At 41.0% G+C, this 26,451-nt stretch overlaps 1 long non-coding RNA gene across 1 annotated transcript; it reads right to left on the reverse strand.

Annotated features, from left to right (window-relative positions):
• Positions 1–1,921: 1,921 nt before the first annotated feature.
• Positions 1,922–25,801, reverse strand: LOC118350216 (uncharacterized). The gene is made up of 2 exons (XR_004803582.2): positions 25,623–25,801; positions 1,922–2,189 (listed from the first exon to the last, which is right to left on the reverse strand). It is a non-coding gene; the product is annotated as an uncharacterized LOC118350216 (long non-coding RNA).
• Between the last annotated feature and the right edge of the window lie 650 nt (positions 25,802–26,451).

The following is a 26,451-nucleotide window of genomic DNA, read 5'->3' on the forward strand; positions in this document are numbered from 1 at the left end:
ATAGATATTCTCAGTGTGGATTAGCTGGGAGTCTTTTCAAATATGTTCTATATTAGAGTTTGTAAACTGGGCACTGGATGTACACCACATGGCTGCCGTGGAAGACATGTGAAGTTTTTGTTCCGTGCCTTAAAAAAAAAAAAAAAATCACACTCCTTTGCTTTACAATTTTTAGATGAAATTTGACAAAATGGTAAGAAGTCCTTAAAAAAAAAAAAAAAGTGCCTCCTTTGAGTGTGACTCTGAGTTAGGGTCATGGGGAACCAAGGAGGGGGCCTATAGTCTTATCGCAGGGAAAAGACATATACTTGACAAATCCCATCATCCAAGAGAGGTGCCAAGAGAGACGGTGGTTAATTGCCAATGGAGAGGGCTAGACGGTAATGGATAAAACACAGATGTGTAAGTATGTTGGTGCCAAGAAGTATAAAATGCCATGTTATAAGCAGATGACAGAAAAAGCAATGCCTTATTTAAGCCATATAAAAGGGTTCAAAAGACAAAAGTTAGAGAAAATACCTAAACATAGTTCCACTCAACAACTTATTGTAAAGCACCTTCCAATCTATGGATTCTGATAGATTAAATGAGATAATGTCTGTAAAGGGTTTAGTAAAATCTCAGGCACGTACCAAATTTTCAATACATGCTTGTGACTATGGCTACTGTTGAAATGAAACTGTGCTCCTGGGTATCTCCTTTCCCACCCAGGAACTTTGAGCTCCTATCCTTCCACTAAGACCCAACCCAAAATGCCTCTTGCAAGCCTTTCTTCCCTGCCCCAGACAGTGCTAGAAGCTACTCAGCCAGCACTCCCCAAGCAGGGGGAGTTTTACATACCTAGACCCCTTCCTGTGAATTCAAGAATAATTAAAAAGCAGGATGCTTGGGTGGTTCAGTGGTTGAGCATCTGCCTTGGGCTCAGGTCGTGATCCCGGGGTCCTGGGATCGAGTCTGCATCGGGCTGCCTGCAGGGAGCCTGCTTCTCCCTCTGCCTGTGTCTCTGCCTCTTTCTCTCTCTGGGTCTCTCATGAATAAATAAATAAAATATTTTAAAAAGAAGAAAAATTTAAAAGGGAGGCATGTAGACTATTCATCTATGCATCTAACTCAGTGAATGAAGGAGCCCTAGGTGTTAGAAGGAAAGAAGTCGGGAAGGCGGGCCAGTGCACACGTGCTTGAATGTGCCCCAGCCTCGCCAGCCTCTGGCTGCGTAGGAGACCTCACCAACCTTAATACCTGAGCATGGAGAGCAAGGAGCCTATCCGGCCGCTCAGGCAGGAATCCAATCCTTTGCAAAGTTCCTCTGAATTATGTCTGCAGTTTTCGGGAGCGGCTCTCACCTGCGCTCAGGTCAGTGCTGACCACCACCTCTCTTTGTCCTTGCTAATCTAAGCCCCCTTCTGGTGTGATACCCCTGCCTCAGCAGCCCCCCCCACCCGGGTCCAGATCCCCCCGGGATTTGCCCAGCGCAAACTCTCGATTCGGGCCTAAGGTAAGCAGCCTGAGTCCCCAGAAAAGTGAGACTGGGGAAGCAGGCTCCCTTGGCCCCACATATGACACTAGGGAGTGGGTGGGGGCTGAGGATGGAGGTGGGCTAGAGGGTCAGAGAGCTGAAACAGGTTTTTCGGGGAACACACAAGGCAGCCACTTCTCCCCTTTCTCCCTGGGGTGCCCGTGAGAACTCAGAGAAGTGGAGCTGGGGTGGGGTGGGCACAAGCGCCAGCCCCAGAGTCCTCATGCCCACTGCTAGAGTCTGCACTGGATGACAGTCCCCTCCTCCTCCGCGGGAAACTCCCAGGGAGCCCTCCCTCCAGGGCTTTTAGGCGCTAGGCGCTAGAGACACAGTGCCCACGGCCTTCCGGCTGTTTGATCAATAGCCTCTGAAAATACTGAGTCTTATGCAGACAAAAAAAAAGTATTTGTTCCAATTTTTTTTTAACTCCTGCAAAATTAACATGAAGAAATATTCAACTAAAATGTTTACCAAATGTAAAATTACATCAGCTCAAATGATATTTCCACATTAAGGAAGTTTATCCTAGAACATGGTGCATTTTCATGTGTTAGAATGATATGAGATGGGTTCTTCAAAGAGCTCTGAGAGCCTCTGAGGGTCAAAATTGACCATTTCTCCCCACAGCCTGGTTCCTCAGACCATCTCCAGCTTCCTTGTCTGCCAGATTTGTCTGAAAAGACAGAAATGCAATTGTAGGTACACTTCGGTGCTTTAGGAATAAAAAAGTTCTGTTAGAAAATGTTTGAATATACCCAAAAGAACGCAGTAAGCAGGAGAACCTTCCTCACTCTGATAGAATAATTGGCGGTGATCTTTGATGGCACAAGCACCTCCATGGAGACTTCATCAACTCTCACATAATAAGCTTCACGAGTCTGCTCCTCTTGAGGAGAAAATATGTTTTTAAAGGGTTTCATTTTTGGGCACCTGGGTGGCTCAGCGATTGAGCATCTACCTTCGGCTCAGGTCGTGCTTCCCCGGGGTCCTGGGATCAAGTCCCACATCAGGCACCCTGTAGGGAGCCTGCTTCTCCCTCTGCCTATGTCTCTACCTCTCTCTGTGTGTCTCTCATGAATAAGTAAACAAAAATCTTTTTAAGAAATAAATAAATAAATAACTGGGTTTCATTTCAAAGTGGGCTGGCAAGTCAACAGACAAAGGCAGGCACACATGGTACGGCGTCAACAGCAGTTTTTTTCTTCTCATCCACATTATGCAAAACATTAACTTGAAGTTCTTACCAAAATGTTTTCCCTTCACAACGTTCTCATTGAGAAGGAAACATTTGTTCTCCTTCTTTCTGCTGAGAAAGACCTGGAAGCACTATGCAAGCAAACACAGACTTGTGCAACACTGAAATGTACTCATAGCCATTTCCATCATTCTTTGTTCTTCATGTATAGTCACATGGTGGTGGCTTCTTCCTCTCTGTGCGACAAAGCAGTCTCTTTGCCCTAGAACCCAGTCAATGCCCACCAGACCCAGCTGACCTCAACTGTTAGCATTCCCCAAGAAATACTCCTTTCATCTTCTTCTATCTCTCTTTCATCCATTCCCTTAACCCTAGCTTTGTCCAAATCCTGTCCTCTCCCGCGCACCACCTCTTGCTAGGAATGAAGCCTCATTTTCCTCCCACAGGCTTTCTGTCTGGCGAAACTACAACAGCCTTCCTTTCTCTCAAGTCCCAAAACATAGAGCTTTACTCCCACCTTTAAGTTTATGCTCTTGCATATCATCGAGAAATTATTTCTGCTTATGTCTTATTTTGCTAATAAGATTTCTCAAAATCCCTCAAGGGAAGAACTGTGACTCACACATCTTTTCTATCTAGCACAGTGCTAAGTACCTGGTAAACGTGCATCGCCTGTTACTGTAAGTTGGAATTTCAGATCTAATGTGGGAACTGGCACTTCAGCTACTTGTAGGCTCACCCAGTGGGATTTCATAACTACATAAATACATATGCAGAGATTTACATTATGATACGGCAACAGTGAAGTAGAGCAGCATCTTTCATTATAGTCAACTTGACATGTTTCCATTTAAAGTAAAAAAAACTACCATTGCCATTTTGACCAATTCATTTATTAGAACCAGAGAGGAGTATCCCAATATGGGCTCATATACAAATATCTATGTCAGTGTTCCCCAAGGAGAGTGCATTGAGCTTTCCTTTTAGTTCTCCATGTCAGTATTGACAAATATACTCCTGGCATTCTATTCAATGAACTCCAAAAAGAAAGAAGAGAAAGAAACAGTATTTTGTAATTTATCATTAGTTAAATTTGATGTAACAAGCAAGGTAGGGAAAAAATGCATCATTTTAGCAATTTTATCATACCCTCCTAGGAATGGAATAGTCTCTGAGAAACATTTTGATGAGCACTTGGAGTGTAAACTGAAACAGTAGGGATCTGGCTATCCAAGAAGAGCTTGAAATTGCTCTGAGGGAAACAAGGAAAGGAATTTGTTGTTTTAGAATGAGTGGGGGAGGCCGAGGAGAAAAAGAAGGGGAAAGAGTGGAGCAAGGACACTGCCTTGTGATAAAGTCCTTCTCCCTTTTCCCTTTGGAAAGAGACAAAAGATGACCCCAAAAGGATGTTGGGGAATTTGTTATGGACTTCTGTTTGTTTATTCTACTATGTGAAATATGACCCCTACTCCATAGGTCCCCAAATCTGCCACCATGCCATTCAATTAAACCTCTGTATAACTCACTCTTAATAAAACTCAATCTCTAAAAAAACAAAAAACAAAACAAAACAAAAAAACTCAATCTGTATATAATTCAAACTTTTCTCCACTCAACCTCTACCCGAATCAAATTCTTCTCCCCTCAATCTCTACTCAGTAAAGACCCCTCTCAATTTGATACTGACAGATGCTTTGAGTGAGGGTGGTTTTTTGGAATTTGAAGAGGTCTGAATTCACATGCAGGCTGTAGCAGTGTAGCTCAAATTAAAACACACATGCAGTTGTCAGAGAAGACCATCCAAATGTGAGTTCCTTGTAAATTTTCAGAAATCTTACTGGGGATGGATTTCTACAGGCCACAGCTTCAAGGCACTAGAATAAAGTATTGGAAATTAAAGGAAGATCTCTAGTTGATATGACAGTTACACACATTGTTTAAAATTTGGAATAGGCCACATGAAGACTCCACGAAAGTAGGAAAAAATCCTTTAGTCCAAGGTGATGTTTAATGTTGTCTATGCTTCTAGAAAAATCATTTCTAGCTATGAAGATACTCTTGATACCAAAAGAAATAGAAATCCTCCTGGAACCTGTGTGACCACCATGCAATGCCATTAGTACAATGTGAGAAGAACTCGAACCCAGGATAGGGCCTGAAGGCGCCCAGCCCAGAAAGCAGAGGTTGGAGAGCAAGACTATGACAATCAGCAAGTAGAAAAATAAGTCATAATCAGGTAGTCAGCAACAGACATTTATTTTACAGAGCATCCTTGAAGGGGTAATAAACCTCCTTAGGAATAGCATTCCTGAAATCTTTATTATTTATTTATTACCTTAAAGGGTACATCTGACATAACAAGTAGAATGAAGAAAGGATATTATCTACTACCTTTTGAAATGCCACTAAAATAAATTACAGGAATTAAAAATGTACAAATGCACAAAGACAAAAATTGGGGAGGAGACCACTGCCAAGGAGTGAGATCAACAAATTTTCAACAATGGAAAGCAGACAGGGGAGTGTTAGCAGCTCTAACAAAGGGGAGAAATCCAGTATCTAAGACAGAGAACAATGATTTTAAAAAACAAAGTCAGATCACCCATGGTACTGCGAAAAGGCTCAGAGGTAGACGCACCAGGAACCAGGAAATGAAATGAGATCGAGGAAGAAAAATCTGTATACAAAGTAAGGAATGATCAACACCAAGGGCCCTTTTCCTTTCTTCAGTTCCCTGCAGCCTGGCCCTGGCCTTCTTCCCTTTGCTTAGGAGACTGGAAATTTCATGTCTGAAAAATATAGACCAGAAGGACTCAAAATTATCAGGTAGTGGAGAGTAGGGCTGAAGCACATAGCTTTGGAGATGAAGAAAGGCCTTCATAGTAAACATTGGGTCTGCATCCCCTTGCCCTGCTGCTGGGAGCCATGTAGCCTGTAGGAGACAGTAACATATACTGATAGAAACTGAACAGCATGAAAGGGGAGAAAACTCGACATTGATAATGGGATTCTCTCAGTGAAAAATGTTAGATCACAGCCCTAAGCCCATGTACTCTTCCTCTAGATTCCAATAAATAACAGTGATTCCAATTATCCAGTAGTGATTTTTGTTTTAATGAGAAGATAGACAAGGATCTTCTCACCCCCAAGCAAAGTTGGTAGCCTTTCACTAACGCATTTCAAGACCTAGGATAAGTTGCAGTAATGTTCACATAGGATAAACCTATAGAATAATGAAACAGAAATGGAGTCCTATAAATACTGTCTGTTGATTTTTGACAAACTCAATAAGGCTCAAACTTGATAAGTCTGAGAAAAGAATAAAAGAAGGATATCCATATAAACAAAATTAACTTCATTGTGTGCATAGAATTAACACATAAGAGCTAAAACCACAAAGCTTCAAGAATAAAACGTAGGAAAAATTTCTCACTATCACGGATTGGCAAAGATTTTTCATACACAAAATCATTTTTTAAAAAACTTAAACTGATAACATGTTTTAAGATGAAATTTTTTAAATTTTTTTGAAAGTCATGTTAAAAAAAAATGAAAAGGTCAGCCACACAATTTGGGTGAAAATATGCAAAAGATTTGTACCCAGAAAAGAACTCTTAGTTCTCAATAAGAAGACAAATAACCCATTGTTTTAAATTAGCAAAATACTTTGACAACTCACAAAGGAAGCTAAACAAATGACAAAGAGGCACAGGAAAATATTTTGAATGTCCTTAGTCATTAAGGAATTTCAAGTTAATCTCAATGAGATATTACTACATACTCACCAGAGTAGCTACAATTTTAAAAAGTAACAATACCAAGTGCTGACAAAGATGCAGAGCAACTAGAATGCTCATACATTACTGGCAGGATTGTAAAGTGGTACAACCACTTGCCAATTGACCGTATACTTTTTCTAATTAACCATAAAATGCCATACATAACCCAGCAACTGCTCTCCTAAATATTTCAAGATTAAGTAAAACATACAACTATACATAAACTTGTATATGAATTTTATTACAGTTCTGTTCATAATACCTCCAATCTAGAATGTCCCTATAACCCAAATGTCCATGGATAAAGGGATAATCAAAGGTGATATATCCATATACCACTCAGCAATAAAAAGTAACAGATGTAGATACAATATGGATGAATCTCAAAAACATTATGGTGAACAAAAGAAATTGGACTACATCATGGATGATTCCATTTATATGAAGCTCTAGAACAGGCAAAACAAATCTGTGACAAAGAAAATCAATGTTTGCCTGGAACAGGGGCAGATTGACTGCAAAGGAGTCTGCGGGAGTTTCAGAGATGATGGAAATGTTATAAATCTGGCTTGCAGTGCTGGTTACCCAGGTGTACAAAACTCATCAAACTATATATTTGTATATGGGAAATTATTTTATTATACGGAAATTATACCTTAATAAAGTTGATTTTTTAAAAAAAAATCTCTGATACTATCTTTTCCTTCCACTACTCTGCTCCTTGACAGCCACACTCTCAGAAGGGCTATTGCTTCTGAGCCCACTGTGAAAGTCAACGTTCTTTCTTTTTTGGTTCTCTTCCTACTTCACTAGCTGTTACCCATTAGTCAACTTTACTGGTTCTTCCTCAGCTTTCCAACATCTACTTGGAACTTCCCCAGACTTAGAAATCCTCTATTTTTTCTCTACACTCATTTGCTAGGTGATCTCATTTAACCCCTGACTTTAAATATTACATGTAAGCTGACGGTTCCCAAGGCTGACATACCAGCTGCCACTTGACATTCTACTTGAATGTCTAAAAAGTGTCTCAGACTTAAAATGCCAGTAGGAGGCTGAATAATGGACCTGCATAGATATCCAGGTCCTAATTCTTGGCACCAGTAAATCTTAACCTTGTATGTTAAGGATCTTGATATGGGGAGATTATCCTGGATTATCCCAATTGGCTCTAAATATAATCACAAATGTCCTTATAAGAGAGAAATAGAAGGAGACTTGACTATAAAAGAAAGCAAAGATATATTGACTAATGATGGCTAAAGTGAGACACAAGATTGCTGGTTTTGAAGATGATAGAAAGGGCTGCAAGTCAAAGGATGGAAAGAATAAAGTTCTAGAAGCTGGAAAAGTCAAGGAAACAGATGCCCCTTTAGAGCCTCTATAGAAAGCACATGTAGCCTTGCCTACTCCTTGATTCAGTCTCAGTGAAACAGATTTTGGACTTGCAACCTCCAGAACCGTAAGAGAATAAATTTTTGTTTGTTTTAAGCCACTAAGTATTATGTGGTCATGTGTTATAGCAGCCACAGGAAACAAATACAGTTCCTAAACTAAACTCCTAATCTCTCTCCTCCAAGTACCCATGCCATTCTGATTCTCAGCAAATAGCTCAGGCCCCAAAAATCTTGGATAAACATTCTGTGAGAGCAGGGACCATGTTTCATGCACTACTCTATCTCTAGTATGAAATAATGCCAGACTCCTAGGAGGTATTCAAAATGCATTCTCTGATGGTAGAATACAGAACACAGAAGATCACTATCATACCATCCTTAATATCCTAAAAGTTAATGGCGGATCCTGCATCCATGAAACAAGAAAGAAAACAATGCAACATTAAAAACCAGAGCACCTCACTAGCTCAATCAGTGGAGTGTGCAACTCTTGAGCTCAAGGTTGTGAGTTCAAGCCTCACAACGGATGTAGAGATTATTTAAAAATAAAATCTTCAGGGCACTGGGTGGCTCAGTTAGTTGAGTATCCAACTCTTGATTTTGGTTTGGGTGGTGATCTTAGGGTCATGGGATCGAGCCCCACATTGGGCTCCAAGCTGGGCATGGAGCCTGCTTAAGATTCTCTCTTTGCCCAACTCTAAATAAATAAATAAATAAATAAATAAATAAATAAATAAATAAAATCTTTTTAAAAAATCAAAAATAAAGAGCTCTTTGAAATTGAAAAATGTCTAGGCTAAAATTTTTTAAAACTCAATATGAGGGTTGGAAGAGTACAATGAAAAGCCAAGACTCATATAGAATAAAAGAAAATCAGGACTGACTCCTAATTCTAACTCAAAATTAGGCTTGACACCTATGATCCAATTAACAGAAGATCCAGGCAGAGACAGCAGAAAGGAGGAAAGAAATTGCTAAAGAAATAAAGTTAAAAATTTTTCTAAAAGCAAAGGGCATGGGTCTCCCTGATGAAAAAACCCATCACTTTAAGTATCTTGCAATTTTATCAGTTGTACCTCAATAAAGTTGGAGGGAGAAAAAAAATACCTAACTTATGAAACACAGTAAGCAAGGCCTTCAAAATCCTGGCAGATGTGAACAGAATTCCATACCAGGAAACACTATTTTTTTTTTAAAGATTTTATTTATTTATTCATGAGAGACACACACAGAGAGAGAGACAGAGAGAGAGAGAGAAAGGCAGAGACACAGGCAGAGGGAGAAGCAGGCTCCACGCAGGGAGCCTGACATGGGACTTGATTCCAGGTCTCCAGGATCAGGCCCTGGGCTTAAGGTGGCGCTAAACCACTGAGCCACCTGGACCCAGGCAACACTATTAATTAATCAAGGTGTGGTGTACAATAAAGACATTTTCCAACTGCCCAAGAATTCAAAAACACACTTCTCAAGCAAGTTAATGCTTCAGAAAATCAATATATGGACAAGAAAGACAAGGAATCCAGAAAATAAGTGCTACAGGCCCAGAAAGAAAAGTCTCCAGGTTGAGTGAGGAGCCAGATGAAGATGGGGAAGATGGAAATGAAGGAATCCACAGATTTTTTTTTCAATTGTTTACATGTTTAAAAAAAAGTATTGAAAGATGCTTGACAAATCTGTTCGGGCACCTGGAAAACAATCTATTAATGCATACATAGCAAACAAGGCAAATGAAAAAATAAAGCAATTATTAACATCGAGATTAAAAAGTTATACGAGAAAGGAAACACAATTTCCAAACATTACTTGCTTCTGCAGTGAACAACTTATATGGTCATAATAATGGAAATGCTGAGCGATGGTTTAACCAAAACTGTGGGTGCATCTAGAATATGAGAAAGGAGACCGGAACAGACTAAGCAATGAAGATGGGGGAGAGAGAAAGAGAGCCAAAGCCTCATCCACAATAAAAGAATAATGTCTAAAATTGGGAACAGATACAAACTATCAGCATAGGCATATCAGTTAGAAATACTATAAAAAATACTAAAAGAAACAACTAAAAGAGTTTAACGCCATCACTTTCAGGGAGGGCTGGGTTGAAGGGTGGGAGGAATGGGACGGGGGCTTTAGAAGTCCTTAGTCCTGTTCCATTATGTTTACGTATGTACAAGTATTACTTTGATACAAGACTTACTGATAAAGTCAAAACTAGTAAAACTAAATAAAGAGCTCAGAGCCAAGATAGATAAAAAGAAAGAGAATTTCCCCCCAAATATAGTAATAAGGGCTGTGATGCAAGGGAGTGACGTCCCTCAGTCACCTAGAGTAAGAAGAGCCAGAGAAAAGGTAATAAAGGCAAGACAGAACAGAGACCATTTTCTAGACCCAACTGGCTCAGAGATTTTTATCGATCCTTTTGTGAGGAGACCAGAGAACCCTAAAACCAGATGTTGTTTTAGTGTCCTGCACATCTGCTTACTCCCATGTAAAAACATGTGTTTGGTTCTCTTCCCCCGTGTAGATGCAACCACACTCAACAAATGTGCTCCTCATCCTCAATAAGTCCTGAGGTCAAGAGCCTTTCGGGCATGTCATAGGTGGACACCTGCACTGGCCAGAACCAATGGACGAGTTCAAGGAGAGTTCCTCTGACAGAATGCTAATATGAATTGACTCTGTTTTAACCATACAAACACACACACACACAGTGTATGTTCGTGTGTGTGTGTTCTTGGGAGGGATTTTTTTTTTTTTTTTTTTTTTTTTTTTTTTTTTAGGGATTTTTTTTTTTAATTGTTGTCTTCTGACTCTTTTACTCAGTAGTTGCATGACTTCTTAATTGAACATTCACTTTTATCTTAAGTAGAATGATGAAGTGCAAATTGCGTTGCGTGAGCTGAGCAAAAACACAGAATGTCCTAGTCCATAGCGTGACTTGGAACAACAGATTATGATAATGCCATAACTGACCACAAAAGCAATTTAACCATTCCAGAAAATTGTTCTGATTTCAAAGGATGTGGATATATTGGAGACTTCTTACAGCTAAGACTCTATGTTATTGCTGTACAGCTACATCTTCATAAACATATATTCATTATTTAAAACAGCCCACCAAGCTTGAAGGTCTGCCATATATAGTTCATAAAATAAACTATGACTTTAAAAAAATAAAGCTTTGTTTAAAAATAATACAGTTGCTTTTTTTAAAAATCAAATTATGTTCAAAGAGTTGCTTGTGTAACCCAAAGGCAATACAGTTTTAAAAAAAATCTAATGGCAAACCCAGCATGTGGGCCCATACTAAGTCTCCAGCAAACCCTGGCTGGAAAGAAAACAGGCAGTAAGCTGGTAAACACAGAGGGAGGTATTTCTAAGTAAACTGGGGGACTTGTAAGCATTTTTAAAATCTAAAACCAAGGAGGCCTCTAAAATCCTTCCTTTCATAGTTACAAAAAAGACCATTTTGCAATAGTCATTACCAAGGCCTGTCCACCATGACTAATATTCCAGGTGACTTTGAAATTCCCGTGGCCCTGAGAAGCCATTTCAGTCACTTCTTGCCAGCAGACTGTGAAAGGCCAAGCATGAATAACTCTAGAACAACCCCAACAAAGCCTGTACCTCATGCGCAGTTGCTCCATGAATAGGCACATGCATGTTGACACATGGACAGGAAGTACTTAGCTATATCTGGCTAAATAGCGTGGAAGGAAAAATAAATAAATAAATAGTGTGGAAGGAGGGAGTTATCATGTGGATGGTTACATAGTGGGGGTTCAACTATTTAGTGTCAGGATAGCATGGTGATTCATGCCACGAACCCTGACACTCAATCTGGACTCAAATCCCAACCCAGCCACCTACTTGATGTCTCTGTGCTTCTGATCCCTCACCTATAAAATAAAATGATATCTCTTTCACAGGATTTTGTGAAAATTAAATGAATACATATATAGCACTTAGAATAGTGCCCTGCACAGAATAAAAACTACATGAGGATTGTCTCTCACTACTATTCTCAGCTTATATTTTTGTTACCGTAAAGTCTAAGCTAAAATATGGCAGATTAATGAAAGGGAACTGAATATGGTGCAGACAACCAAACTTTGAGGCCAAGATGGTCATGTCCACATTGGGGTGCCCAGGGGGGCTGGATCTCTGGGTCCAAATCCCACCTCCCCCAATTTTACCACTGGAATAAAATAGAAATTACTCTAGTAATACCCAACCTGAAAAATGTTGTGAGGATTAAATGACATTCCATCAGTGAAAGGAGCTGAAAGTGAAAGTAACACAGCAGGTGCTCCCTGAACAGTATTTTACTTTCAATTCCCTTACAAAAGTGGCAACCTACCAGACAGCAAGCTCCCCTGGGACTGAATTAGCTCAAGGGTCTTGTTTCCTGCTGTTGTCACCAATGCAGTAATAAATGGCTGCACTGAGTATATGCTCAGTCGATGGCAGCTGAGTGAATGAATACATGAATAAATGAACATACTAGCCGATTACTGATTAATAAATGAGTGAATATATTTGCAAACGGTATATTCCTATGAGCTTGTGCCATCCCTTACAAACTGATATTCAAACAAGAGATTTCACTGAACTGATCACCCCTAAGCAATTGATACAGATGAAATGTAATTAATATATGAGGTGCTGAGGGACGTCTGGGTGGCTCAGTTGGTTAAGCAGCCAACTGGATTTTGGCTCCAGTCATGATCTCGGGGTTGTGGGATCAAGACCCTTGATGGGCTCTGCATTCATTGGGGAATCTGTTTAAGGATTCTCTCTCTCTCTAAAGTAAATAAATAGGGATGCCTGGGTGGCTCGGCAGTTGAGCATCCACCTTTGGCCCAGGGCGTGATCCTGGAGTCCCGGGATCGAGTCCCACATCGGGCTCCCTGCATGGAGCCTGCTTCTCCCTCTGCCTGTGTCTCTGCCTCTCTCTCTCTCTCTCTGTGTCTCTCAAGAATAAATAAATAAAATCTTTAAAAATAAATAAATAAATAAATAAATAAATAAATAAATAAATAAATAAATCTTCAAAAAATATAAGAGGTGTTGGGAGTAACTACAATAACTAAAATAGGTTTGGGATATAGGAAATTATAAAAAGATTGAGATTAACCTAAATTCTGTATCATAATTCATATTTAGGCAAAACACTCTCTAAGAAAGCATGGCAAGACTTTATGAAGAATGAAAAAATTAAAACGGACAGAGTATAGGGATATATTTATGTATATTTTTCTGTAAATTAGAAAATATGTTTTCAATCCTAAAGATGTCTGACCTCAGAGATGTGGGAGTCCAACGGAAATTAAAGATCCACCCACAAGTGGTGTAGAGACCATTGAAGTTCCTCATTTCTCAGGTCAGACACCAAGACTCTAAGGAGTAAAGTCTTCTATACCCAAATTGCAAATGAGAGAATGTTCGAAGCCGGCCCTGAGAGATTAGAGGAGATATTAGTGCATTTGTTACTCCTAGGGTGATACAAAGCTCAGAAGATAAATACCATCTGGAGAGCACAAGAATGCTAAGGGGTGTGCAGAATTAAGACCTAATGATCCATGGAATGACCTCAGACCCGAGCTTATCCCACCACAACAGGCTCTGAAATAAAACCCAAAGAGAAGTTTTAAAATGTTTTAAGACACTGATTCATTGCTAAAATAAATATATGGCCCTTCCACATTGTTTCTCTGAAGAGCACAACATATATGTAGAAGTACACATTTCCATTTGCTTGCTAAATTTCTATCTCAATTCCTATTTACTGTACTTGTTTTGCACACATAAATGAAGATAGTTTGAGGTAAAGTGATTCTAGGGGTTGGATGATCTGAGAGAAAACAACACAGGAAGTAAAATTTACAGTAGGGAACCAAAGCCCTGGAGGGATACTACAAGAAAAGGAAGTGCACCTATCGTTCAAGCAAGATGCCTTAGTGAGTAGCCACAGTCAAGGTATGAACTGAGAGAGGGAGTGATCTTTATCAAGTGCAATGCCTATGTCAAGTTTCCAGAAGGCTCCGGGTACCTAATGTGCCAGTGTCAGGTACCAAACTTCTCCATCTCATAAAGCAACCAATTCTCAAACATTCTTGTTAAAGACCGAACGAATCCTAAATGATATGTCCCGTTTTTTATGTTGTTGTCAATTAGCCGTCTACCGTTGTCTTTAAAAACATTCTCCCCTTCTTCTTGCTTTTAATGATAAAGATCCCTACATACAACTTTAATATCTTCATCGTTTTGTGAAAAGAAAAACTGCATACCAAAATTGAAAAAAAAAAAAAAAAAAGGATCATGATTCCTCCCTCATTCTCTGGGAAAATAATAATAATAATAAAAGAAGAGCTTTGTTTTGGTATCTTCTGATCTTCCAAACACATGAGAGCTGGAAATGGAATCACTTAAATGACAACTCAGACTGTTTCCCTTCACAAAACAGAATAATAGTGGGAACATTTTTGTGACTCCGAGGAAGCGAATGTTTCTAATTAGTGAACAAGATCAGCTGAGGTAGCTGCTCGGGGCATCTGCGCCTCTCATTAGGGACACTATCCTGTAGAGCAAAACCACCAAATGCCTGAATTCCGTTTGTGAAGGCTGCCACCTGCCGAAGGACGCGCGGTACTACAGCCGCTTCCAGGGCCGAGCGCGGCGGGACGGTCGGGGAGGGGGGCAAGGCAGGCGACCCTGCGACCCCACCCCACCCGGGGAGGCTCTGCGCCGAGAGAAGGCAGGACGGGGGGTGGGGGTGGCACTGGCTGGGCAGGTGCAGCTCTGGGTGCAGGAGGGTCAGCCCAAAGATACAGATGCAGTGAAACGCAAGGACACCTGCACCCCGAGGTTTCTAGCAGCAATGTCCACAGTAGCCAAACTGTGGAAGGAGCCTCGGTGTCCATCGAAAGATGAATGGATAAAGAAGACGTGGTCTAGGGATACAATGGAATATTACTCAGCCATTAGAAACGACAGATACCCACCATTTGCTTCAACGTGGATGGAACGGGAGGGTATTAGGCTGAGTGAAGTAAGTCAGTCGGAGAAGGACAAACATTATATGGTCTCATTCGTTTGGGCAATATAAAAAATAGTGGAAGGGAATAAAGGGGAAAGGAGAAAAAATGAGTGGGAAATATCAGAAAGGGAGACAGAACATGAGAGACTCCTAACTCTGGGAAACGAACGAGGGGTGCTGGAAGGAGAGGTGGGCGCAGGGTGGGGGTGACTGGGTGACGGGCACTGAGGGGGGCACTTGAAGTCATGAGCACTGGGTGTTATGCTATATGTTGGCAAATTGAACTCCAATAAAAATAAATAAATAAAAAATAAAAACCTAAGTCAAAAAAAAAAAAAAAAAAGAGGGTCAGCCTTGAAAGGCTTTGTACGGAGAAGGTAGATAGATACTGGGCCTTACGGTGCCACTAGGGTTTAGCAAAGGAGGAGAGCGTGAAGTGGAAGTAGTTTGAAGGCAGATAGAGGGAAGAGAGGCCACAATGAGGACAGAGTCCGGGGAGACTGGCCCTAGAGGAGCCTTTACACTGGACACTTGCAGGAAATGAGATGAGATGCTGAGGGCCTTGGGCTTAGTGCGTTAGGCTTCTTCCCCAAAGCAAAAAAGAAACCCCCAAATATTTACCGAGGCCTCTGCAGAGGAGCCTCAATTAAGAACACTGGGGTACTCATTTCAGAGTACATATGTGGACCAAGTCTTCAAGCTGTACACTTAAATTCACGTGATGCTATTTGTTGATGATACTTCGATAAAGCTGGGGGAAATGTAAAATTAATAAATAACCAAAAAATGTAAAGAACCAAAGGATTATGGAAACAGAGCTCTGTGAGAAATTACTGTGCAGATGGTAGACCTCTTGACTCTTTGGAAACTGTCTCAAAGGAAACTACTTGAAGATCAATGCAATGACCTGACAGAAGAGTGATCCTAATGCCATCCTAGGAGCTACACACCTGTGGCTGCCCCCCAGATCCGTCCATATGGGAGCCCCAACCTTGCCCCCAAGACACTGAGGTCCGGATTCTTCCCACAAATGCACCTCTCTCTCTGCTCCCATAAAAGCAGAGCTCCCACTCATCTGTTCTAAATATATGAACGGGGACCCAACAACGCTCCTGGTGGGGGAACAAAGGTGAAGACAGAGAGGGTCCTTTCCCCCACGGAGCTTACGTCTAGTGAAGCATGGAGACAGTAATTAAGTTATTGCACAGATGCTAGTATGAAAGTCATGAGTACTGTAAATTCAAGGCTGTGAGAGCCTAATGAGGGGCAACTGAGCTAGTCCGAGGGCGGAGGAAGGCATGTAAGGGGATTCTAACTACGGAAACATTTGGGCAACAGGCACTGGTTACCGCTACTTGGGGTGGGAGAGGGAGGGGGGCGGACCGGGCCTTCAGGAGCACTGCTGCCACAAGGGGGCAGGCAAGAGCACAGGGTTCGGAGGCCTCAGACCTGGTTTCACATTTTAACAGCTCTATTTCTCTGGACAGGTCACTTGAATTCTTAGTCTCAGTTTGCTCATGTATGAAATGGGGAAAGTAATGGGAATTAAATTATAAAATATACAGAATATGCAATGACTAGAACATAGTATACCTACAGTAAATATTAGCTGATGTTATTTTTGGTATTACTCTCTGCTTTCCTGTTGGAGTGTGGACAGTGAGGAAGAAGAGGAAAAGAGAAGATTTGCATTTAAAGACTAGCGTGGCTGTATGCTATTTATATGTGATATGTTACTGAACTTATAAATTCCAGATAGAACATAGGATCCATTATGACACAGAAGCAAATAAAAACCAATGATACTATTAGAACTCTCTGTTAGCCATCTAGCTGGAAATTGAACCATTATGTTTAACATTATTTATGTGGGAAAATGTTTCTTTTTTTTATTTTTTATTTTTTATTTTTTATTTTTTTTTTAGATTTTATTTATTCATGAGAGACATACAGAGAGAGAGAGGCAGAGACCCAGGCTCCATGCAGGGAGCCCGACATGGGACTCAATCCCCAGTCTCCAGGATCAGGCCCTGGGCGGAAGGCAGACGCTAAACCACTGAGCCACCTGGGCTGCCCAGAAAATGTGTTTCAATCCAAGCTGAATTAACCAAAAAATCCTTTTAAATACAATGCATTTGTATTTTGGTGACAGAAGAATTCTATAGGTGAGAGCAATGTTTTACATACAATGGAAAGTCCCTGAAACATGGCCTAATGCCTTTCCATGGCTGTTGGCTATTCCACCTGGAAAGGACCACAGTAATACCCTGTCCAGTCCCTCATCACACCTGGGAAATTGTCATGGAAGTTACATGACTTACCCAGGGACAGGTAAATGCACCTGAAGGCTAAAGTCTCTTCATCAGTTTCCTTCCTTACATCTTATTGAAGTGCTGCCCCTATCTAAAGGGGATGTTTTCTCTCTTCTAAGCCTATTGTTATGTTCACAGGACCAGTGTATGTCAGGAAGAAACAAAAACAAGCAATTTGGTGAGCTCTGATGACTCAGTACATTTGAATAATTGGATAATTCAGAGAGATGTCTGGCTAATTTCTTTGAGTAAACTTAAGTGAATATCCTACCTAAAATGAAGTCTAGGATGTTAAAATGTTTTAACTCTTTCAGAACGATTTACAAACATGTGAGAGAAACCTATACCATAAAGAAAAGATGGGGAAAAATGTATTAAAATGTATAAAAAGTGATTCATTTCCTGTGAAGATGACACAAAGAAATGGAAAGACATTCCATGCTCATGGCCTGCAAGAACAAATATTGTAAAAATGTCTATACCACCCAAAGTAATCTATACATTCAGCTCAATCCCTATCAAAATACCAACAGCATTTTTCACAGAGCTAGAACAAATAATCCTAAAATCTGAGTGGAACCACAGAAGACCCCACATAACTAAAGCAATCTTGAAAAAGAAAAGCAAAACCTGAAGGCATCACAATTCCGGACTTCAAATTGTATTACAAAGCTTTGTAATCAAAACGGTTTGGTCTTGGCACAAAAATAGACACATAGATCAATGGAACAGAATAGAAAACTCAGAAATTAACTCGCAATTATATGGTCAATTAATTTTTGACAAAGGAGGGGCACTTGGGTGGCTCAGTGGTTGAGGGTCTGCCTTCGGCTCAGGGCATGATCCCAGGGTCCTGGGATGGAGTCCTACATCGGGCTCCTTGCAAGAGCCTGCTTCTCCCTCAGCCTATGTCTCTGCCTCTCTGTCTCTCATGAATAAATAAATAAATAAAATCTTTTTAAAAAATGGTTTTTTGGGACACCTGGGAGGCTCAGCAGTTGAGCATCTGTCTTCAGCTCAGGGTGTGATCCTGGAGTTCTGGGATCGAGTCCCACATCAGGCTCCCTGCGTGGAGCCTGCTTTTCCCTCTGCCTATGTCTCTGCCTCTCTGTCTCTCATGAATAAATAAATAAAATCTTTTTAAAAATGTGTTTTTTTACAAAGGAGGAATGAATATCCCATGGGAAAAGGATAGTCTCTTTAACAAATGGCATGTGAAAACTGGATAACTACACACAAAGGAATGAAACTGGACCACTTTCTTATAGCATATATAAAAATAAATTCAAATGTAAATACCTAAATAAGACCTAAATAAGAGGCCCTGAAGCCATAAGTATCCTGGAAGAGCACAGGAAGTAACTTTCTCTGACATTGGCTATAGCAACTTTTTTCTAGATATTTCTCACATAAAAAGATGCTCAACATCACCCATCATCATGGAAATGCAAATCAAAACTACAGCGTAGACCCTACCCACTCCTGGATTCAGGAGCTGCCTTCAGCCTTCTCCTCTGCGAATGAGTTCCACACCCTAATGGCCCGACCCCTTGCCCACCGTGATTGCCAGCAGAGGCCTGAGAGGGGTTGCCACCCAGGATTTCTACTAGCCTACAAACAACAGCATGGCAGACATCCCCTCCAGCAGCTAGCTCATGGCCACTCACGATTACTACCAGCACTACTTGGGTTCTACTTCCAGTAACAGTTCCTGGGGAAGCACCTGGAGAACCTGCCCCTCACCACCCCAGTCTCCCCATGGCCAATCAGGGTCACTGGTGGGCAAGCTTCTTCTTTAGAAATCCCCATTCATGGCTACAGTGCTGGAGTCCCCAGAATGCTCAAAGTCTTCTCAGGCCTCCAGCTGTACAATCATCTGTGACTTGGCTCTGGAAGCCATGAGGAAGCAATCCTATGGCCAGCTTGGCAAAGCCAACAGCAAGCCTCAATCCTGAGTGGGCCATCACCAGGCTTCAAGAGGCTCTAGGCTCATCAGAGTCCCCCTTCCCCTCCTATAGACTAAGATAGGCTGCAGCAAGCAGTAATGCTTGGGTTCTTTTATATCAAAACAGCAAAACACCAAGAAGGAAGTTGAGAGAACCCCACTCTGTACTATCCAAGCCACACGCAAACCTTCATGAAACCCTGTAACTGTGTACTTAATACCTAGTGGAAAATAAACTCCAAGCAGCCAATAAAAAAAAATACAAACAAAAACAAAACAACCTGGATGCAGTATCTCCTCACATCTGTCAGAATGGCTAAAAACAAAAACACAAGAAACACATGTTGGTGAAGATGTAAAGAAAAAGGAATCCTTTTATACCACTGGTGGGAATGCAAACTGGTGCAGCCACTGTAGAAAACCACAGTATGGATGGAGGTTCCTCAAAAAGTTAAAAATAGAACTACCCCATGATCCAGCAATTGCACTACTAAGTATTAATCCAAAGAATACAAAGACACTAATTCAAAGGGATACATGCCCCCACACACACACTGTTACAGAAGCATTATATACAGTAGCCAAGCTATGGAAGGAGTCCAAGGGTCCATTATCTGATGAATGGATATATACATGTAATGGAATATTATTCAGCCATAAAAAAGAACAAAATAAGTTAATCAGAGAAAGAAAAAAAATCATAGGATTTATGGAATATATGTGGAATTTAAGAAACAGAACAAAAGAGCATAGGGGGAAAAAGAGAGGGGCAAACCAAGAAATAGACTCTTAACCACAGAGAACAAACTAATGGTTACCAGAGGGGAGGTGGGCGGAGTATGAGTGATAGGTGATGGGAGATTAAGGAGTGCACTGGTTGTGATGAGCGCTGAGTAATGTATAGAATTGTTGAATCACTACATTGTACTCCTGAAACTAATATTACACTGTATGTTAACTAACTGGAATTAAAATTAAAACTTTAAAAATATGTGTTTTCTCTATTTTTCATATTTTCTCCAAGGGGTGTATCAATTTAACATAAAAAAGAAAGCCTTTTACTACATGAGACAGAAAAAAAAAAGGCATAAAACAGACCCAAAACATGAGATTTCTCATAACTGAGGAAAAGGATACTCACTTTCCACAACTCTCAGTAATTTCTCTTTATACTCAGGCACCATGGAAATGCCAAAGGAACTGGGGTAAATATTTTTATTTTTTAATCATATCATCTGGAAGCAGTCCAATTCACTAAAAATCAATTCCCAGAAAACTATTTCAGTGAATCGCCAAATTAGAGCAAATTAGTTTTCAGGAAAAAATAAAAGGACCTAAAGCTGCTTTATCCAATTGTTGGATAAAATATACGCGATTCATGTTATAAATAGCAGTGCTGACAGTGAGTGGACGCTCCGTGCTTCTCCTGAATTTAACTGCTTATCATTTACCAGGAAAGAGTTCAGTGATTTCTAAGACTGTTTCCGTAAAGTGTTGACACTCACAAGTGCTCCTGAGAAAGAAGCTCTTTTTCTTACTTAGATGTTAAAACAAGACAAAGGATTGGATACTCAGATCAGGCTCACCAGAATAAAGGATTTTTTTTGCCCTTAGGTGTTATAAACAGCAGGGAGAGGCCCAGGACCCCTGATTCAGCTTCCCAAGTCCTTTCTTATGTTGTTTGTCAATATCTAAGATATGCAATCATCACTTACACCAAAAAAGCTATCTCTGGCATCAAATATCTTTTTTATTCCTATAGTTACATAGCTGTGGCTGTCACACTGGCCCCAGCCCACGGGAGGCAGGGAGAGACTGGGGAGAGAGGCCGAGCACCCTAGATGGATGGCTGGCAGGTCTAATAATCAAGGGAACTTAACTTACAAGGCTTGTCTTGGGTGGCCGTGAGACGAGTCCATCTCCACACCCGGCTGCCAGTCTTTACAGTTTATTCAGAGGTCTCAACTGGGTTTCAGTTACATATTCAGTCCAGATGATCTCAATAACACATTGCTCTCTCCAGGCTATGTCCTTAAAACAGCTCCAGCCACAGGAATGCTGGGCCGAACGTACACTCCCAGGACAGGAGAGGACAGGGGAGGACAGGGGAAGGGGTCACGAGCCTCGGATCGCTGGAGTCCAGCTGGAGGGTCAACCAGCAGTGGTGTCCTCTCGATGATCTCCCCCAACCATAGCTTATGTGACTTTTTCCAGGAAGCCAGGCCCCATAAATCCATAGATCCTGGTCTGTTTACCATAATCAATTCTAGACAGACCAGGTACATTCTGCTATGCTAAAAATATTCCACAATTAAGACTCTCATCTTAGAAAGCCATTAGGGCGGCTGCCAAGAAGTCTGTCATTAATATGTTTATAAAGACATTTGACCAAGACATCTTTCTTGCCAGGGAGTCTCTCAGGAAGAGGGAGACTGGGTTGCATGCCTGTGCCACCTTCCCAGCCGTCAAGAGAAAAACAATCTGTATTTATTTGCTTCTTTTATTAAAAGCTTTTCTTTCTCATTTCAAAAAAAAAAAAAATTGAGGCAAAAAAATACAGATAATAAAATAATTTTTAAATGTTTAAAGTACTTAAATCAACATAATTCCTCATCCCTCTGGATAACCATTAAGAGACTGTGAGATATTTTTTCCATCTTTTTAATAAATGTGTAGTATTAATGAAATGACATCAGGCTAATGGTCCTTGAGACACATATAAATTATAAACAAGACGGGGAGGGGGATAGATTTCTAGAAGAGCAGTGAAAAAAGCTCTGCAAACCTCCCCAATGAAACAACTGTAACTAGTCAAAATTATTATTTTTTAAAGAATTTTATGCCTCTAGAAATTCTCCTAAGAGCATACAACACTTTAAGAGCCTTTAGAGAAATATTTACTCAAGAAAATCAACTAGATCTCAGTTAGAATAGCAAGAAGTGGTGGCATTTCCCTTCCCTCCAGCCCAACATGATGGAGACACTAACTCAGCCGGTGCAGCCTAGCATATGGGGTGTCCAAGTGCCCCAGCTCTCAGTGTGGGGCCCCAGTATCTCTGGGAGAACCAGGCCACCGGCATTTATCCCCCCCCAACTTGGTTTATGTTGCGGAAGTTCTATCCCAGGCAAGAATAGCTGAGAGGTCCAGGGCTACTTTCCATCACCCTCAAAGCATTTAGACAGAAGCTCCATCCCAGGCAGAGCAGGAGAGGCAAGCTGAGAAGACCACAGGCTACTCCCCCAAGCAGCACCCAGCTCAGCAAGCAGGGGCGTCCTTCAGAGGGGCATAGACCATGTCCCTGCCCCAAGCTCTACAGCAGTTGAACATAGACCTTGCCCAGAGACAAGCTGTAAGAACAGAGAGCTTAGAATCTCTCCCCGAAGGAATGATTTTATTTGGAACATGGTATGGGGAAGTTTCAACCCCGGGACACTGTGGGAGCAGTGGAGATTTTCATGGTAAGCAGTTAAGAGAAGGCTGGTAACTTTATAAGAATAATAAGCTAAATGGTAGTGGAAGTTAAACAGAGAGAACGAAGGGAAAAGACAGCTAAAAATAACCCTCTTGGATCAAAACAAAACCTCAAATCCTGACCTCAAAGACATTTACCCCTGAGGAAGGACTCAAATTTAGTTAGATAAGACTGTAGACCAATTCAGATCCCAGCAGAGTGTTCCAAACAAGAGAGCATCCAGCTGGATATGAGTGAAGACTATTAGCTGGGTGTATAACCAGCAGAGGGGACAGGCTAACAGGAAGATGAGGGGAGAGATAGCCCAGGCCAGCCCTGCTAAAGCTCCTGTCATCCCACAGGGACTATGGGCATGCCCAGGGCTATACAACACCAGACGCTTTACCCTGGAGCACGGAAACTTTTAGCCAAGTCACCAAACAACTAAAAAGGAAATGACACATGAAAGTAACTTAAATCCAAAGGGACAAAAGAAAAGAAGCAGAGAGTAAGTAAAGAGGGTTAAGGTAACAAATACTACCTGTAAAGGGTTAAAAGCCCTGATCTATGAAAACTGGCCCTTCAGTTGACATTCTAGCTCTATGTTCTGGAGACGTGATAAAGGTAAGGGGTCTGACTCCACAAGGCAAATACAACACCAGGTGGGAGGTGCCTCTTCTGGCCTCTTGCACTGAATGAATAAAGGCTGGACTGTCACCCCAGCCTGGCTCCTGTCTTAAACTGACCACCAAAACACCTGATTCCTCAACAGGTGGAATGTGAATTATGACACTAAGCGTCCATCCATTTGGGCATCTGTAACAAAGATACCAAGGACTGGGTGGCTTATAAACAACAGAAACTTATTTCTCACAGTTCTGGAGGCTGGAAAGTCCAAGATCGAAGTACTGGCAGAGTCTGATGAGGGCTCACTTCCTAGACCACCTGCTGTAACCTCATAAGGCAGAGGAGCAAGGGAGCTTTGTCAGTCTTCTTTTATAAGGGAACTAATTCCATGCATGAGGGCTCTGCCTTCATAACCTAATCACCTCCCCCATGGCATCATCCCCTACCCTAATCTTGGGGGCAGGGATTTCAACCTAAGAATTTGGGGGGAGGGACACAGCTATTCCGTGTATAGCGATAAGCGATGTTGTTTAGTGATTCAGATGAGCCTTGGCTGGTAAATTTCATCTGGGTTGGGGAAGGCTGTAAATGAGCTTTATTTTTTTAATATTTTTAAAATTTATTCAGTTGAGAGAGTGAAAGAGCCAGGGAGAAAATGAGCAGGGGGTAAGGTTGGAGGGAGAGGGAGAAGCAGACATCCCCCACCATCGAAAGCCCCGCACTGAGCAGGGAGCCCAACAACACGGGGCTTGATCCTAGGACCCTGGGATCATAACCCAAGCTAAAGGCAGATACCCATGTGATTGAGCCACCCAGAGGCCTCTGTAAATGAGCTTTAAATCAGAAAGGGAGGTGTAGATTCCCTTGAGTATGGTGATTCTTGTTAGTGGAATGTCCTTTAGAGACCTAAAAGCTTATCGAGTTGTTATTTAAAAAAAAAAAAAAAATTAGCCACTGTCAGATATGAGACATCCAAGCAAATGGCAGCTCTGGCCTTGCCTGGTGTGGCTCTTCTGTCCTCCCCCAGAGCAGAGGAGCTGCAAGGTCTCCCACCAGAGAGGAATGCCTGATACTGCCTTGCAGATGAGCTGGGGCTCCTGACCAACACCCCCCAAGCAGCCTGGGCCAAGGGCATTCCTGGCTGTCTAGGCTTTCAATGTTTAGTTGGCTCTAACAAGACCCCCTGCTGGACCCTGAAGACACACAAACTTTTTTCTATTACTTTACATAAAGCAAATCATACCACAAAGGCTTGCTTTGCCTGTTTTTACCACTTAAAATATGATGGCCATCTCTCTGGTATTAAATATTCTATATTAATTGCAATAAACTACATAATATCCATGGGGTGAATATACCATAATTTACTAAACCTGGTGTTGGGCATAAAGGTTTTTTCCAGTTTTTCTACTATTTTGAACCACACCCTAAGAAACAAGTATGATACTAAACAGTTTAATATACACATGATTATTCCAAGGATATATTCCTAAAAATGAGAAAGCCATTTCTATCCTGCCTGGATTCAGGATAGTCCTGAAATTTCTACAGAAAACCTTCTATGACTATTTCTTTGAAATGAGTGCTTTTACTCAGCTCTTCAATTCACTAGGTAAAGGCCTTTAGCCATACCTATTTTTTTTCAATTATCTGGTACTGGATTTGTAAGATTAACTAAGTAGTAAATATCATTTTCCAGAAATTTTCCATAGAATAAATCCACTTGATCCAGGCAAACATACTGCTTAATAGCTTTATAAATCTAACAGCCATAGCTTTTTAGTTAGAGTTAAGGAATAAAATTAATTTTATAGCCCATACATTTCTTTTTTCTTGCCAGTAAAATTGAAAGAAGAAGAAGTTTCTTTGGTTCCTGGAGCATGTTTATAAACCTCTTCTAAAATTGGAAGTAATTTATGACTGAATGTTTTGTACAATACAGCTGTGTATCCATCTGGCCCTGGTGCTTTATTACCTGATATGTCTTATAGGGCACTTTTAAAAAATTTCTTTTCATCCATAAGGCTTATTTAATTTCCCTTTGCGTCTGGCCTCAATAACTCCAAAACTCTATTTCATCCTCATGGCAAACACACAAAATAAGTCCCATAATCCTGCAAGCAATCTTCCAGTGGTCATATTTATAAGGTCCATAAATAAAGGAGAAGCTTTGAAAAGAATTTTTCTTATATGTAGAATTTGTTCAATCCCATGCATGAGCTAAAAACTAACTGATATTGAAGTTGGCTTTTGTCCCAAGTGGGAATATTCCTTTTTAGAATCATAGATCTATCTGGAAAGAAATTGCCAACATCATACAGATGTTTCTTCTCCAAGAAAAGACTTTCTAAAAAGTTACTCACCATATTTTGAGGGGCAACACCAGCAGGTCAGTTAATTTAATAAGCGTTTATCAGGCTTTCTCTGACTTTTGAGCAAGTAGTAGGAAGAAAACAGTGATCGCCGTTGGTTCCAACAAGACTGACATGGAGGACTATCTTGTGAAAAGACTAGGAATCCTGAGCCATAGCTGCCAGGTGTATGCTGTGATTAATTACCAGAGTGGGAAAAAAATTTTTTTTAAAAACTACCAGAGTGGACCAGTGTGGGAGGTTTGGTACAGGCCCCAGTCACTGTCTTTGAGGACCCTCACTCCCACACTCCTCTGCTTCTCGCCTTGAGAGCACAACCATGAGAGAAGCAAGAGGAGGAAGTCATTTTTAATGCCTAATGTAAGTACAAATGAAGGGAACCCCTATCCACTGTGACTGCAAAATGGCAGTATACTTGTGAAATGGCATATCCTGGATCTTGAACTCAAGCAAAACCTGAGAAAACACAGCTAATTACCTTGGAGACATGGTGAACCCAAGAGATAGAGGCTGTGATCTACTTGGGTCACTCCACCAACCCATCTCCCACAGTAAAATCAAACTACTACTTGGTCTCAATGTCAATGGGAACTATGGATCATAGTAATCCCCCCAAAAAGTAGGTGTATTGACTGAATTTGGAGAAGATGGAATTGGGCGTGTGAAGGGCTGCTTCCTACAGGTCTTCCCTACAGGGCATGTGAAGGACTGCTTCCTGTAACACAATGTTACACATTCTAAAGAGAACCGACCCACAAGATCGAAAGCCACCTATTTGAGTTTTGTTTAGTGTTCCTAGGCAACAAGGAAAAGAAATTTT

Source organism: Canis lupus, chromosome 11 (assembly GCF_003254725.2).
Source record: "Canis lupus dingo isolate Sandy chromosome 11, ASM325472v2, whole genome shotgun sequence".
NCBI lineage: Eukaryota > Metazoa > Chordata > Mammalia > Carnivora > Canidae > Canis > Canis lupus.